Source organism: Heteronotia binoei, chromosome 7 (genome assembly GCF_032191835.1).
Source record: "Heteronotia binoei isolate CCM8104 ecotype False Entrance Well chromosome 7, APGP_CSIRO_Hbin_v1, whole genome shotgun sequence".
NCBI classification, from domain to species: Eukaryota; Metazoa; Chordata; class Lepidosauria; order Squamata; family Gekkonidae; genus Heteronotia; species Heteronotia binoei.
In genome coordinates, this window is record NC_083229.1 from 9,916,050 (window position 1) to 9,933,024 (window position 16,975).

The window sequence follows — 16,975 nt, forward strand, 5'->3', positions numbered from 1 at the left end:
AGTCAGATTTATAGGCTGGACTTTAGAAAGGCAAACTTTGATAAACTTAGAACTATGCTGGGTAAAATCCCATGGTCAAAAATACTTAGGAGAAAGGGGGTTCAGGAGGGGTGGGAGTTTCTTAAAAGCGAAATACTGAAAGCACAATCACAGACAATTCCTATGGGAAGAAAAAATGAGAAAAGCCTAAAGAAGCCGAAGTGGCTCCATAAACAGCTCTCTAAAGACTTGAGAAATAAAAAAAGACTCCTTTAGGAATTAGGAGGGCCTTATAACCAAGGATGAATATAAACAAATCACCAGTGCTTGTAGAGAAAAAGTTAGGAAAACTAAAGCTCAGTATGAGATTAGGCTGGCCAGAGATGCTAAAAACAACAAAAAAGGGTTCTTTTCTTATGTTCAGAGTAAGAAAAAGAGCAAGGACAAGGTAGGCCCATTGCGAGGGAAAGAAAGTGAAATTGTAACAGATAATGAAGAGAGGGTGGAACTGCTCAATTCCTACTTTTCCTCAGTCTTCTCTTCTGAGGGGAACGGTGCTCAACATGGCAAAAACAGAACATATAAGGAGGGTATGAAGTTCCAACCTAGGATCAGCATACGGGTAGTACATAAACACCTAGTTTCTTTAAATGAAATTAAGTCCTCAAGGCCAGATGAATTGCATCCAAGGGTTCTAAAAGAGCTTGCGGATGTAATTTCTGAGTCTCTGGCTATTATTTTTGAGAATTCTTGGAGAACAGGAGAGGTGCCGGAAGATTGGAGGTGGGCAAATGCTGTTCCCATCTTCAAGAAGAGGGAAAAAGACAATCTGGGTAACTACCAACCTGTCAGCTTGACATCTATACCTGGAAAGTTTTAGAATAAATCATCAAACAGTCGGTCCTAGAACATTTAGAAATAATGGATGTGACTACTAAGAGCCAGCATGGGTTTCTCAAGAACAGGTCATGTCAGACTAACCTGATCTCTTTTTTTTTTCTTTTGAGAAAGTGACTACCTTGCTGGATCAGGGGAATGCTCTAGACATCATCTTAATTTCAGTAAGGCTTTTGATAAGGTTCCACATACTATCCTTGTTGACAAGTTGGTAAAGTGTGGTTTGGATCCTGTTACCATTAGGTGGATCTGTAACTGGTCGACAGATTGCACCCAAAGAGTGCTTGTGAATGGTTCCTCATCCTCTTGGAGAGGAGTGACAAGTGGAGTGCCTCAAGACTATTCTGGGACCTATTTTGTTCGATATCTTTTTCAATGATTTGGATGAAGGAATAGAGGGAATGCTTATTAAATTTGCAGATGATACTGAATTGGGAGGGGTTGCAAACACAGAAGAAGACAGAAAAAGGACACAGGATGACCTTGACAGGCTGGAAAACTGGGCTAAAATTAATAAAATGAATTTTAACAGGGATAAATGTAAAGTTCTGCATTTAGGTAAGAAAAATCCAATCTATGGTTATAGGATGGGGAAGACTTGTCTTAGCAGTAGTATGTGTGAAAAGGATCTAGGGGTCTTAGTGGATCATATGCTGAACATGAGTCAACAGTGTGATGCAGTGGCTAAAAAGGCAAATGCAATTTTGGGCTGTATCAACAGAAGTATAGTGTCCAGATCACGTGATGTGATGGTATTTCTTTACTCTGCTCTGGTAAGACGTCACCTGAAGTATTGTGTTCAGTTTTGGGCACCACATTTTAAGAAGGATACAGACAAGCTAGAATGGGTCCAGAGGAGAGCGACGAAGATGGTGAGGGGTTTGGAGACCAAGTCCTATGAGGAAAGGTTGAAGGAGCTGGGGATGTTTAGCCTGGAGAGGAGGCAGCTGAGAGGTGATATGATCACCATCTTCAAGTACTTGAAGGGCTGTCATCTAGAGGATGGTGTGGAATTGTTTTCTGTGACCCTGGAAGGTAGGACCAGAACCAATGGGTTGAAATTAAATCAAAAGAGTTTCCAGTTCAACATTAGGAAGAACTTCCTGACCATTAGAGCGGTTCCTCAGTGGAACAGGCTTTCTCGGGAGGTGGTGGGCTCTCCTTCCTTGGAGGTTTTTAAACAGATGTTAGATTGCCATTCTGACAGCAATGAAGATCCTGTGAATTTTGGGGGAAGTGTTTGTGAGTTTCCTGCATTGTGCAGGGGGTTGGACTAGATGACCCTAGAGGTTCCTTCCAACTCTATGATTCTATGTTCTTATGGTATCTTCATTTGTCACAGAGTGGGAAATTCAGAGAAGGAATCCACAAAAAGAAAACTCTTCATGGATTTCTGAGGACATTATGGATTTCAAGGCCACGAGACCCCTGAGATAGGAGGGTGATGTAAACCTGGAAAATCAAATCCCGCTAGATAAACCTGCTGTTTACTTCTAAAACATGTCATTCTGAGGGTTCTGATACGAAGCTGAACTCAACATTTTAGGATACTGTAACAAGTCTCTAAGGGATTTCTCATCCATCCTTTCAGATGTTCTTATTAGGGAGAGGTGAGTATGCCATTTTATCTGTCTCTAGAGGATTAGTCCTACATCTCAAAAGGCAAGGAACATGCGGTACCCCAAAATACCAATCAGATTTCCTTCCCAAGAGAGGTGGGTATCCATCATTTCTTATTTGAGGGGAGAGGAAGCCAGTATCATACCTACACTTTTGAGGATGCTGGTATCTCTCTCTAAAGGATTTGTCCCATGTCTCCAAAGATGAGTCATTTCCAGTGCCAATTAAATGCTCTCCCCAAGAGAGATGGATATCGAAATTAATAAGCGTGCAGTAAAAATGTAAAGCGCACAATTGATTTTAGATCTTTGGTGCAGCGTACCACCCATAATTACCACCCATATATCTCTGCCGAAAAAGCGATTTGACGCCATCGTTCATAAATTCAGGAGAACGGCAAAATGGAAACGCGGACGCAGGTGTGTAGGGGAGGGGAGAATAAGAACCCGCTAATGTAAAACCACAACATGCACCCGGAGAGAGAGTTCAAAGGCATTCTCCGCCCCCTCCTCACCCGAGACTGATCAGTAAACACCTCCTATTGGGGAAAGTTAATGCCCATTCATCATTTGCACTTGCCGTAGCAGAATGCAAAGGGGGTGGAGATGGGAATTGAATATATATTTGTTAACACACATGACAGTGCATGGAATAGGAATGCTGCCGGAGCGGATAGATTTCCATTTCTTTTATCTCAAACCGATAATGCAAGTGGCGGCGGCGCTCCTCAGACAACCGGAGCATGGCCGTATTGTGTGCTTTGTGTTGTAAATGAGAACGTTGCATGGATATTAATGGAGCAGGTGGGTTTTGCCAGGAAGCGCAGTTGGAAGGGGTGTGGCTCCGTGGCAGAGCCAGTTTGGTGTAGTGGCTAAGGGCGTGGACTCTTATCTGGGAGAACCGGGTTTGATTCCCCACTCCTCCACTTGCACCTGCTGGCATGGCCTCGGGTCAGCCATAGTTCTCGTAGGAGTTGTCGTTGAAAAGGCAGCTACTGTGAGAGCCCTCTCCAGCCCCACCCACCTCACAGGGTGTCTGTTGTGGGGGAGGGAGATAAAGGAGAATGTAAGCCGCTCTGAGACTCTGAGTGGAGGGCGGAATATAAATCCAATGTCTTCTTCATCTGCTTGACATGCGGAAGGTCCCAGGTTCAGTCTCCGGTATCTCCAGTTAAAAGTGCCAGTTGGCAGGGCTTTCGGGGTAGAAAAAGCCCAGCAGGGATCATTTGCATTTGCCACACCCCCTGACGCCAAGCCAGCCAGAACTGCGTTCCTGTGTGTTCCTTAGGGTTGCCAAGTCCAATTAAAGAAAAATCTGGGGACTTTGGGGGTGGAGCCAGGAGACTTTGGGGTGGAGCCAGGAGACATTGGGGGTGGAGCCAAGAACAAGGATGTGACAAGCATAATTGAACTCCAAGGGAGTTCTTGCCATCACATTTAAAGAGACAGCACACCTTTTAAAATGCCTTTCTTCCATAGGAAATAATTAAGGATAGGGGCACCATATTTTGGGGCTCATAGAATTGGACCCTCTGGTCCAATCGTTTTGAAACTTGGGGGTATTTTGGGGAGAGGCACTAGATGCTATACTAAAAATTTGGTGCCTCTACCTCAAAAAATATCCCCCCCCAGAGCCCCCAATACCCATGGATCAATTTCCTATTATTCCCTATGGGAATCGTTCTCCATAGGGAATAATAGAGTGCCTAGTAGACATTTCCCTCCCCCCCCACGCTTTCTAAAGGGGGGGAGGGCCTCCAAACTAGGGAATCCCCTGCCCCCTCCCTCTCACACACACACACTTACCAGATCTTCCTCCGGACAACTCTACTTCCTGTGAAAACGAAAGCAAAAGAAAGGGAGGGGCCGTTCTCAGAAGCCCTTTCTGCTTCCTGCCCAGCCTTAAAGGGGCAGACATTTTGCAGACGGCTCAGGAGCTCTACAACATGAAGCTTAAAGGTATGTTCTCCCCCCCCCCTCCACCCCCCCACCCCCGCTTCCAGAGTTTTGAAGAGCGGGAGATGAGGCTGCGAACCCAGAAGTCTCCCGCCAGAGCGGGAGGTTTGGGAAGCCTAGTGTTCTTGCTTGAAAAAAGCCCTGCCAGTAGGTGATGTGAAAGACCTCCACCCGAGAACCTGGAGAACTGCTGCCAGTCTGAGTAGACAATACTGACTTGATGGTATCGGTTGTCATTCTGGGAGGGCTCCCAGGGGCTGTGGTTTAGTGCAGGGATGGGGAATCTCAGTCCTGAGGGCCATATGCAGCCCGCAAGGTCACTTGGTGTGGCCAGCAAGGTCACTTGGTGTGGCCCTCAGGAATTGCTGGGCCGAACTGAGCCATGTGGCAGCCTCTCTGGGGCCCGGCTGGCCAGCGAGGATCATGGGGCCCAGCCATGCTGTGCAGCAGCCTCCCCGGGGCCAGGCAGGGATCACAGGGCCCAGATGTACTGTGCAGCAGCCTCCCTGGGGCCTGGCTGGCCAGCCAGAATTGCTGCAGTGCCTGGAAAAGTTACATCACATTTCAGTTTGCATGTGATTATCCCAGATGGTGTGGCCTAATATGCTAATGAGTGTGTGATCTAATATGCTAATATTAGGGGATGTGGTCTAATGTGCTTCTGAGTTCCTGCTGGGCTTTTTCTACAAAAAAGCCCTGGACGTATGCATTTGCCTAGGGTGGCGGGCCGTGTTTGTGTGTGCCAGATTAGGCTCTCCCCACATGACTTCAAATAGAAAAACAATTATTTGCATTAATTTTGCCAGCCTGAATCATTCTCCCTCGGTGGAACACGGTTTTTAAAGATGATAATTTGTTTTGTATTAAAACAATTTTTTTAGTAACATATGGTAACAATATCTATTTCTTGCATCCTTAATAACTTCTTTTTGTCTATCTCATATATTACTTTCTAACCACCCTTCCCCCCATTACTTGACCCCCGCCGGTGTTATTTACTTAAAATACTAATATTTAAAGGTACCCTTAACTAATAAAACCAAAGATTAATATTCTTCTTCCTTCTAAGACTTAATCATTATCATACATTGTCCAATGTCCTTTTACTTTCCACTCTTTTTCTACATATCTTCTAAACTTTTTCTACTCCATCTTAAAAACTTCTAAGTCATAGTCTCTTAAAATTCTTGTTAATCTGTCCATTTCACTCCATGTCATAACTTTTACAATCCAATCCCATTTTTCTGGTATTTTTCCTTGCTTCCACAACTGTGCATACAATGTCCTAGCAGCTGAAAGCAAGTACCAAATTATAGTTCTATCTTCTTTTGGAAATTTTTCCATTTGTAATCCCAACAGAAAAGTCTCTGCAACTTTCTTAAATTCATATCCCAAGATCCTAGAAATTTCTTGTTGAATCATCTGCCAATACTTTTTTGCTCTTTCACAAGTCCACCACATATGGTAGAAAGAACTTCATGTTTTTTCATTTCCAACATCTATCTGGCATCTTATTGTTCATCTTTGCCAACTTTTTAGGAGTCATGTACCATCTATACATCATTTTAAAACAGTTCTCTTTAATACTATGACACGTTGAAAGCTTTATAGAGTTTTTCCACAAATATTCCCAAGTTTCCATCTGTATTTCTTTATTTACATTAATTGCCCACTTAATCATTTGAGATTTCACTACTTCATCTTCCGTAGACCATTTTAAAAGTAATGTATATAATTTTGAAATTAATTTTTCATTGTCTCCAAGCAGAACTTTTTCGATTTCTGTTTGCTCTTTTCTTATTCCTTCAGTTTTAATATCATTTTCCACCAAGCTTTGTTGCATTTGTTGCATTTGGAACCAATCATATTTATTATTCAGCTCTTCAGCAGTTTTCAATTCTATTTTGCCACTTTGTATTTTTAATAGTTGATTATATGACAACCACTTTTCTTCACCCGTCTCAGCTGTTATTTTTATTACTTCTGCTGGCATTATCCATAATGGTTTTCTCTCATCTCCATATTTCTTATATTTCATCCATGTATTTAGCAAATTGTTTCTTATATAATGGTGAGAGAAAAAACCATACATCTTTTTTTCCCCCATAGTACATATAAGCGTGCCAGCCAAATTTATTTCCATGACCTTCCAACGCTAAAAGTTTTTTGTTTAACAGTGTCATCCATTCTTTTATTCACACTAAACAAACTGCTTCATGATATAGTTTTAAATCTGGTAATTGGAATCCGCCTCTCTCTTTTGCATCTGTTTAAAATTTTCATTTTGATCCTTGGTTTCTTCCCAGCCCACACAAACTCTGAAATTTTCCTTTGCCATTTATTAAATTGTTTACTGTCTTTCACAATCAGAATAGTTTGAAACAAATACATTATTCTTGGCAGAATATTAATCTTAATTGATATTATTCTGCCAAGCAATGACAAATTAAGTTTATTCCATTTTATCATATCTTCATCCATTTTACGCCATAGCTTCTCATAATTGTTTTTATACAAGTCAATATTCTTCATTGTTATCTCCACACCCAAATATTTTACCTTAGAGGTAACTTCACATCCCGTTATCTTCTGCAGTTCCTTTTGTTTGCTTAGTTGCATATTTTTACATAGAAGTTTTGATTTTTCTTTATTAATACACAGTCCCACCAATTCCCCATATTCTTGTATTTTAGCTTACAACAAAGGTGTGACTTGTATGGGATTTTCATTTATAAACATTATATCATCTGCAAATGCTCTATATTTGTAAGTAAATCCTTTTACTTTTAATCCTTCTATTTCTTTATCTTCTTGGATTTGCATCAGTAAGATTTCAAGAGTCATTATAAACAACAGTGGGGAAAGCGGACAGCCTTGTCTTGTACCTTTGCTAATTATCATGTCTTCTGTAACATCTGCATTTATACATAGCCTTGCACGTTGTTCAGTATATATTGCTTTTATCATCATAAAGTTTTCCCCCAACTCCATTACTGCAAACATAAAGTCCCAATTTAAATTATCAAATGCTTTTTCTGCATCCACAAAGAATAATGCTACTTCCTTTTCTGGTGCTTTTCCATTTTCCATTGCATTAATTGCTGCTTCAATTTCTATTTTTTTCAATTGGATCATTCAAGACTTTTCCCATATTTTCTGTTAAGGGTGCTATTTTAATCTTTTGTAAATAATCTTCCATCTTTTCTTTCTTTATTTTAACATCCTTAAATAATTTGGCATAATAAAGAAGTTTTTGGACAAAAAAAAAAGAATTCTCTTTTTATTCCTTCTTGATCTACCACCTCTCTTCCATCCACCACAATTTTATTAATAATATTACTTTCTCTCTTTTTCTTCAGTTGCCAAGCCAAATATTTTTCAGGTTTATTTGCTCCCTCGAAAGATTTCTGCTGCAATCTTTTCAGATTCCATTCCAGTTCTTTATTTAACAAATGTCTCATTTATGTTTGTAATATTGTAATCTCCCTCATAATTTTCTTTTTCCCTGGCCTTTTTCTCAGTTCCCCTTTTTTTTTCTTTATTTCATTTTGAATGTCCAGCATCTTTTGCCCTCTTGTCTTTATTATTCAATGTAATCAATATTCCTCTCATTACTGCTTTATAAGCATCCCACACCGTCTGAAATTCTATATCTTCTTTATCATTTATTTGGAAGAAAGCTTTAGTTTCATTTTCTAGAGATGTCACTTTTTCTTTATTCTGTAGTAAATCTTCATTCAATCTCCATCTTCTCGACTTTTTAGACAATTCTGTAATCCACATTATTGGGTTATGATTAGCCCCTATTTTAGGTAAAATCTCTATTTTCTTTGTTATAATGCCTAAATGTTTAGTACCCCACAACATGTCAATTCTAGAAAAAGTTTTATGTCTTGCTGAAAAAAAGGTATAGTCCCGCACTTCAGGATTAAATTTCCTCCATATATCCTCCAAGTTTTCTTGTTTGACCAATTCAAAAAAATACATTGGCAATTTTCCTTCCTTATTATTTTTTCCCCCAGACCTATCCAGTGTGTTCTTAATTGTTCCATTAAAGCCCCCCATTATTGAAACTTGATCATATGTCACTTCATCAAATTGTTGTATAATGTCTTTTTTAAAGGCATCCTTTGCTCCATTTGGTGCATACAGTCCCAGTAACAACTTTTTTTTTTTTTTGCATTTAATATTATTTCTACCGCTACAAATCTTCCATCTTTATCTTTAAACACTAGTTTCGGGTCCAATTCTTGTTTAATATAAAAATTCACTCCCCTTTTCTTCTGTTCAGCCACTGAATGAAATTCTAGTCCCAATTGCTTATTCCATAAAAATTTGTAATCCGATAGATAGATAGATAGATAGATAGATAGATAGATAGATAGATAGATAGATAGATAGATGAGGGATGGTGGCTCAGTAGTACAGCATCTGCCCGATAAGCAGAAGGTCCCAAGTTCAGTCCCCGGCATCTCAAACTAAAAAGGGTCCAGGCAAGTAGGTGTGAAAAACCTCAGCTTGAGACCCTGGAGAGCCGTTGCCAGGCTGAGTAGAGAATACTGACTTTGATGGACCCAGGGTCTGATTCAGTAGAAGGCAGCTTCATATGTTCATATGAATAATCAGTCTTTTCTTTATAGGGGAGGGATGGTGGCTCAGTAGTAGAGCATCTGCTTGGCAAACAGAAAGTCCCAGGTTCAATCCCCAGCATCTCCAACTAAAAAGGGTCCAGGCAAGTAGGTATGAAGAACCTGAGCTTGAGACCCTGAAGAGCCGCTGCCAGTCTGAGTAGACAATGCTAACTTTGATGAACCGAGGGTTTGATTCAGTATAAAACAGCTTCATATGTTCGTATTCATAGGTTCATAAGCCAGTGTGAGGATCTGAACTTAGATCTCCCAGATCCTTGTCTGCATGGCACCATAAGCAAGAATGGAAATGGAAATTCTTGCTAGCTGTTGCCCAGCTGTCAGAGACGTTCCCATAAATCCCTCCCCCTTGTCAAAGTCAGTCCTGAGAAGAAGAAGTTGCTGCTGATGATTATGATGATACTGGATTTATACCCTGACCTTCACTCTGAATCTCAGAGTCTCAGAGTGGCTTACAATCTCCTTTTAGCTTCTGCCCCCACAACTGACACCCTGTGAGGTAGGTGGGGCTGAGAGAGCTCTGACAGAAGCTGCCCTTTCAAAGACAGCTCGGCCTAAGTCATGGCTTACCCAAGGCCATTCCAGCAGCTGCAAGTGAAGGAGTGGGGAATCAAACCCAGTTCTCTCAGATAAGAGTCCACTTAACCACTTCTCCAAATTGGTGTGACTTCTAGCAAGGAGGCTGACATCACTGCCCATGCACCAGGAAGTGATGTCCACATGTCACGGGGACAACAGGAATGTTCTGGCATTTAGGGGAAACTCTATGGTGATGAGGTGCGGTGACCTAGCCATCTTCAATGAGTTAAAGTTGAGACTGCCAGTAGATTCCAACTCAGTAGCGTCGTGCCGGAGTGTCTCTCTGAAATTTATTTTTTTGTTGAAGTATGTTAACCGTAAGGTCAGCTGCAGAATATCCCGGCGAGATTGAAATGCCCTGAAATTGCACACGGGGTGGGAGAAACAGACAGAGAAAACTTTGTCTCCCATTATAGAAGAACTCAGGGTCACCCAATGAAATTGATGGGCAATAGAGAGACAGAAGAAAATACTTCTTCCTACGACATATAATTTATTTCTGGAGCTCAGTGCCATGAACTGCGGTGAGATTCCTTGGCTCAGAATGAAGAAGAAGAAGAAGACTGCAGATTTATACCCCGCCCTGCTCTCTGAATCAGAGACTCAGAGCGGCTTACAATCTCCTCCCCCCACAACAGACACCCTGTGAGGTGGGTGGGGCTGAGAGGGCTCTCACAGCAGCTGCCCTTTCAACGACAACTCCTGCGAGAGCTATGGCTGACCCAAGGTCATTCCAGAAGCTGCAAGTGGAGGAGTGGGGAATCAAACCCGGGTCTTCCTGATAAGAGTCTGCAAACTTAACCACTACACCTCATTGGCTCTCTGTGATGACCACAGGCATAGAGGGCTTTAAAAGGGGATTTGATAGATTCATGGAGGAGAGATCTATCTAGCCGTGGCAACTGAGGGGAACCCTCCACATTCAGAGGCAATTAGCCTCTGAATCCCATGCCGAGGAGGCAACATTAGGGAAGACCTTGGCCTCTATGCCCTGTTGATGGAACTCCAAAGGGACTGTTTGGCCACTGTGTGAGATGGGATGCTGGGCTCAATGGTCCACTGGTTTGATCCAGCAGGGCTCTTCTGATGTTCTTCTCAGGGGAAGGCCTCAGTCTCTGTGCTCTGCTGTTAGCCATCCCTAAGAGCTGGCTGGCCCCTGTGTGAGACAGGATGCTGGACTAAATGGACCACTCATCTGATCCAGCAGGGATGTTTCGATGTTCTTATGAAGGCCTCAGCCTTTATGCCCTGTTGTTGGCCCTCCAGAGGAACTGGTTGGTCACTATGTGAGACAAGATCCTGGGCTAGATGGTCCACTGGTCTGATCCAGCTGGGCTCTTCTTGTGTTCTTGTGAAGGCCTCGACCTCCATGCCCTCCATAGGAATTGGCTGGCCACTGTGTGAGACAGGAGGCTGGGCTAGATGGACCACTGGTCTGATCCAGCAGGGCTCTTCTTGTGTTCTTATCAGGAGATGGCCTCTTCCTCTCTGTACTGCTACTGGGTCTCCCAAGGAACTGATTGGCCACTGTGTGAGACAGGATGCTGGACTACATGGATTACTGCTCTGATCCAGCAGGGCTCTTCTTATGTTCTTCTGAGGGAAAGGGCTCATCCTCTGCCATGTTGTTGGCCCTCCAGAGGAACTGGTTGGCCACTGTTTGAGACAGGAGGCTGAGCTAGATGGTCCACTGGTCTGATCCAGCAGGGCTCTTCTTGTGTTCTTATCAGGAGAAGGCCTCTGCCTCTCTGTACTGCTACTGGGTCTCCCAAGGAACGGATTGGTCACAGTGTGAGACAGGATGCTGGACTAGATGGACCACTGGTCTCATCCAACAGGACTCTTCTGATGTTCTTCTCAGGGGAAGGCCTCACCCTCTGTGCCCTGTTGTTGGCCCTCCAGAGGAACTGGTTGGCCAATGTGTGAGACAGGATGCTGGATTAGATGGCCCCTCACTGGTCTGATCCAGCAGAGCACTTCTTATGTTCTTCTCAGGGGAAGGCCTCAGCCTCTCTGCCCTGTTGTTGGCTCTCCAGAGGAACTGGCTGGCAGCTGTGTGAGACGGGAGGCTGGGCTAGATGGTCCGCTGGTCTGATCCAGCAGGGCTCTTCTTGTGTTCTTATGAAGGCCTCGACCTCCATGCCCTGTTGTTGGCCCTCCAGAGGAACTGGCTGGCTACTGTGTGAGACAGGAGGCTGGGCTAGATGGTCCACTGATCTGATTCACCAGGGCTCTTCTTAATGGCTAGACACAGCCCTAACTGACAGATCTTTCAATAGTTATTAGTCTTGAGTGCTAAATAGAGCTTCCACTTTCTGAGGCAGTGCACCCTGGACAGGGCAGTCCCTGCCACTAGACAGATTAGGTGGTTGCCTAGGTGCTGGCCTTCTAGGGGCATCATATCGGGCACCCCAATTTGACTTAGTGACATTATCAGTGCAAGGTGGGGGGGGGGGGGGGCACCAGAAATTAACCTTGCCTAGGGTGCCAGACAGCCTAGGGCCAGCCTTGACCTTGGATAATAGTTTTTGGGAGGGGCAAGCAGCAGGGCAGGACTGTAACTTCCTTACCTCATTTATGGGTTTGGCTTAAGCATATGACTGACTGCGTTTGGAAACAGGTCACCAGATAAAAACATAAGAACATAAGAGAAGCCATGTTGGCTCAGGCCAATGGCCCATCCAGTCCAACACTCTGTGTCACACAGTGGCCAAAAAAGCCAGGGGCCATCAAGAGGTCCCTCAGTGGGGCCAGGACACAAGAAGCCCTCCCACTGTTGCTCCCTCCCAGCACCAAGAATACAGAGCATCCCTGTCGCAGACAGCGAGTTTCATCAATACGCTGTCGCTAATAGCCACTGATGGACCTCTGCTCCGTATAAGAACATCAGAGAAGCCATTGGCCTGACCCATCCAGTCCAACTCTCTGTGTCACATAGCGGCCAAAAAACCCATCAGGAGGTCCATCAGTGGGGCCAGGGTACTAGAAGTCCTCCCACTGTTGCCCCTCCCAAGCACCAAGAATACAGAGCATCACTGTCCCAGACAGAGGGCTCCAACAATATGCTGTGGCTAATAGTCACTGATGGACCGCTGCTCCATATAAGAACATCAGAGAAGTCATGTTGGGTCAGGCCAGTGGCCCATCCAATCCAACACTCTGTGTCACACAGTGGCCAAAAAACCCAGGCACCATCAGGAGGTCCATCAGTGGGGCCAGGGCACTAGAAGTCCTCCCACTGTTGCCCCTCCCAAGCACCAAGAATACAGAGCATCACTTGCCCCAGATGGCATGGAACTTTGATCCGCAAGGCAATTGTTGTGTTTCCCACCCCCACCCCCACCCCATAACAGTAGCCACTTCCATTGCTCCGATCAAGCACACCAAAGGCAGCCGGAGGAATACAAAGCAACACCGTCCATCAAAAGTGCGGGGGCTCCTATTCTGGATGCCGCTAGGATTTATCAGGGATCTTTGTGGACCAGGCTCTCAGGGACCAATTTGCACACTGACAGGATGTGCCAACATGCACCCCCATGCTCATCTCAACACACAAGGGAAACCTTCTCGAGATGCGATTTTAAACTCACAGGTTTGTGAGAGATAAAACAGGATGAAATAGACTATTATGTGCTAACTCCTGGGGTCTAGACGCTCTGACCTCGGCGTTCCGAGAGTGACATCTTGGGGGGAATAGCAATTGAATGTTGCTGAGGAAGTGCGCATTGCTGCTAAGCTACAATGGTGGAGACAGGGGAGGTGGGAACTCTCAGTTAGTTGCTATGGTTATGACTGGGATAATAGCAGTCCTTCCCTTTAGGGTGAGAGCATCGGCAGCTTCTCTTTTCGAAAGCAGGATTTCCTCGTTTTATTTTTTATTCCCTGTCCACAGTGCTGGATTAAACCCTGTGGAGGCCCCCAGGCAGTCAAAATCTTAGGGGGGCCCTTGCAAATTATCTCAGAGTCTGACCACCCGCCCCACCGCCCACGGCCAACACTGCAGGCGCCTTCTTAAAAGCCCCTTTCACTAAGCTGGCGGCGGGGCGGGGTGGAGAGGCAGAGAAAGGCAAACTTGGTGACACCGTGGGCAGCAGCCGCACCAGGAATTCAGGCAAGGAGCAGCTCAGTTGCTGGCTGCGTGTGCAGACTGGGAGGGCTGCAAGCAGGGGGGAAACCTGGGAAGGGGGGAGCCAGCCTGGGGCCCCTAAAGGCGTGGGGGCCCTTAGGACAGTGCCTACTTGGCCAAATTGCTAATCCGGCTCTGCCTGTCCACCAGCTAGAAACAGAGGCCAATCCTCCTCCTCCTTCGGATCCTTTCCTACTCATTTGTAGAACAATATCCACATGGATGCAACATGGAAGGAGGAGGAGGAGATTGGATTAATGCCCTGCCCTTCACTTGCAGTCTCAGAGTGGCGTAAAATCTCCTTAAGAACATAAGAGAAGCCATGTTGGATCAGGCCAATGGCCCATCCAGTCCAATACTCTGTGTCACATAAGAGAAGCCATGTTGGATCAGGCCAATGGCCCATCCAGTCCAACACTCTGTGTCACATAAGAACATAAGAGAAGCCATGTTGGATCAGGCCAATGGCCCATCCAGTCCAACACTCTGTGTCACATAAGAACATAAGAGAAGCCATGTTGGATCAGGCCAATGTCCCATCCAGTCCAACACTCTGTGTCACATAAGAACTTAAGAGAAGCCATGTTGGATCAGGCCAGTGGCCCATCCAGTTCAACAGAGTGTCATACAGTGGCCAAAAAAAACAGGTGCCATCAGGAGGTCCACCAGTGGGGCCAAGATACCAGAAGCCCTCCCACTGTTGCCCACCCCCCAAGAATACAGAGCATCACTGCCCCAGACATAAGAACATAAGAGAAGCCATGTTGGATCAGGCCAGTGGCCCATCCAGTCCAACACTCTGTGTCACACAGTGGCCAAAAAAACCAGGTGCCCTCAGGAGGTCCACTAGTGGGGCCAGGACACCAGAAGCCTTCCTACTGTTGCCCCCCATGGGGTGATGTCTCATCTGGACATTATCTTGGTAGACTTTTTGTTACGAGGCGATTTGCCATTGCCTTCCCCAGTCATCTATGCTTTTCCCCCAGCAAGTCGGGTACTCATTTTACCAAGCTTGGAAGGATGGAAGGCTGAGTCAACCTTGAGCCAACTATCTGAACCCAGCTTCTGCCGGGATCCAACTCAGGTTGTGAGCAGAGCTTGGACTACAGTACTGCAGCTGACCACTCTTCGCCACGGGGCTTCAGTATAGCCCCCTATTAAAACTATAATATTCTCATACTTTCTTAACATTGTTAGCCTATCTTATCGATTTGATCTACTATGGAATGGAATGTTTCCTTCGCTAAGTTCAAATGTATTGTTACAGTCAACAACCAGCTCACTCAATGAATTTGCTTAAAACACTTGAAAACGAGACATAAACAGAATATGATATAAGTAACCTCATTAGGCCATTATAAAGTTTTCATGATGGATTTTTTTTTTTAAGTCAGGACTAAAGCCTATAAGGTTTTACGTTAAATCTACCATATCCGCCATGCAATATTATCATATACTGAGCTAACAAGCTACACATTTAATTATGGTCAGCAGCACAGAAATAGGCTTTAATCAGCTAAATTTCAGTATTTGACCACAAAAATTTTGACTATAACGTTATAATAATCATCAGGGCTTTTTTTGTAGCAGAAACTCGTTTGCATATTAGGCCACACACCCCTGATGTAGCCAATCCTCCAAGAACTTACAAAGCTCTTAATACAGGGCCTACTGTAAGCTCCAGGAGGATTGGCTACATCAGGGGTGTGTGGCCTAATATGCAAAGCAGTTCCTGCTACAAGAAAAGCCCTGATAATCATCTAAAAACTTTCCAGTTGTTTCAAATTCACCTTTTGGTGTTTTGTTAATATAATTTGTCAATTTTGCCATAACTGAATATTCTTGCGTCTTGGCAATCCAGTTCTCCAAAGTTGGGCAACACGCAGGTTTTAGGCTCCGTGGTCTGACAAAACTGAGCTATGCAAGCTGCCTCCCCTCCACTCATCTACTTATAGACAGCAGATAAAGACCTTTTCCTGATTAGAAGACCATCCTTGTATGCTTCTGGCAAGAATGCTATGTGTGGAATTTTCTGCCCGCTCGGAGACATTTTGCGGTTTGAGCGTAATTGCCTCTCACAGTGGCTGCCGGCCACGGTTAAGTGCAATAGATATGTACATCAGCAAATAATAAATCATCAGCGAATTGTTGGCAAAGGTTCAGAAAGTGAACAACATCGACGTTTGCCAAGAGCAATGAGAAGCAAATTGCCTTCTGCTCTATCGCGGATCAAAGAAGCCCCCTTCTTCATTGTCAGGTGGCTGCGCTTTGCTATTTTTAGATCCCATTGAAGAAGTCGCCAGTTGGCGCTCTCTCTTTCTCTCTCTCTCTTTCTCTCTCTCCCCCCCACTCCCCAATCAATATTAGTAAGCTATTCAAGACCATCAACAAAGCAATCCATTACCCAGCCACCCTTCTGGCAGAAAGATACGTTACATTTATTATTACCCTAACACAGCTAAGGAGATGCTATAATACTGGTAATTAACTATTTAAACCCAGACCGGCGGATCCTTATTTATGCAGCCTCTCTGCTTTGCAAGTCCTAATGGCTGAGCTCTTATTTATTTATTTATTTATTTTTATTTCCCTCTTCCCTGAGAGGCGACTGCCTGGGAGCGGGGAATGACATGGCTCTTTTAATGTCAGGCGGCTAAACGAGGAGAATTGCGGTTCTCGCTTAAAGAGCAATGCGAAGGGGGTTCTTTTTTAATGAGAACATAAACAAGGGAGCGCAGCGTGTTTTGGGTGGCTCTTTTGAACATAACATAAGAACATAAGAGAAGCCATGTTAGATCAGGCCAATGGCCCATCCAGTCCAACACTCTGTGTCACACAGTGGCCCAAAAAATTTATATATATATAATGTGTGTGTGTGAGCGGGGGGGTTGGAAGGTAAAGGTGATTGTGAGCTGCTCTGAGACTCTTCGGAGTAGAGGGCGGGATATCAATCCAATATCTTCATCTACCTCACAGGGTGTCTTTTGTGGGGGAGGAAGGTAAAGGAGACTGTGAGCCGCTCTGAGACTCTTCGGAGTGGAGGGCGGGATATAAATCCAATATCTTCATCTGCCTCACAGGGTGTCTGTTGTGGGGGAGGAAGGTAAAGGAGACTGTGAGCCGCTCTGAGACTCTTCGGAGTGGAGGGCAGGATATAAATCCAATATCTT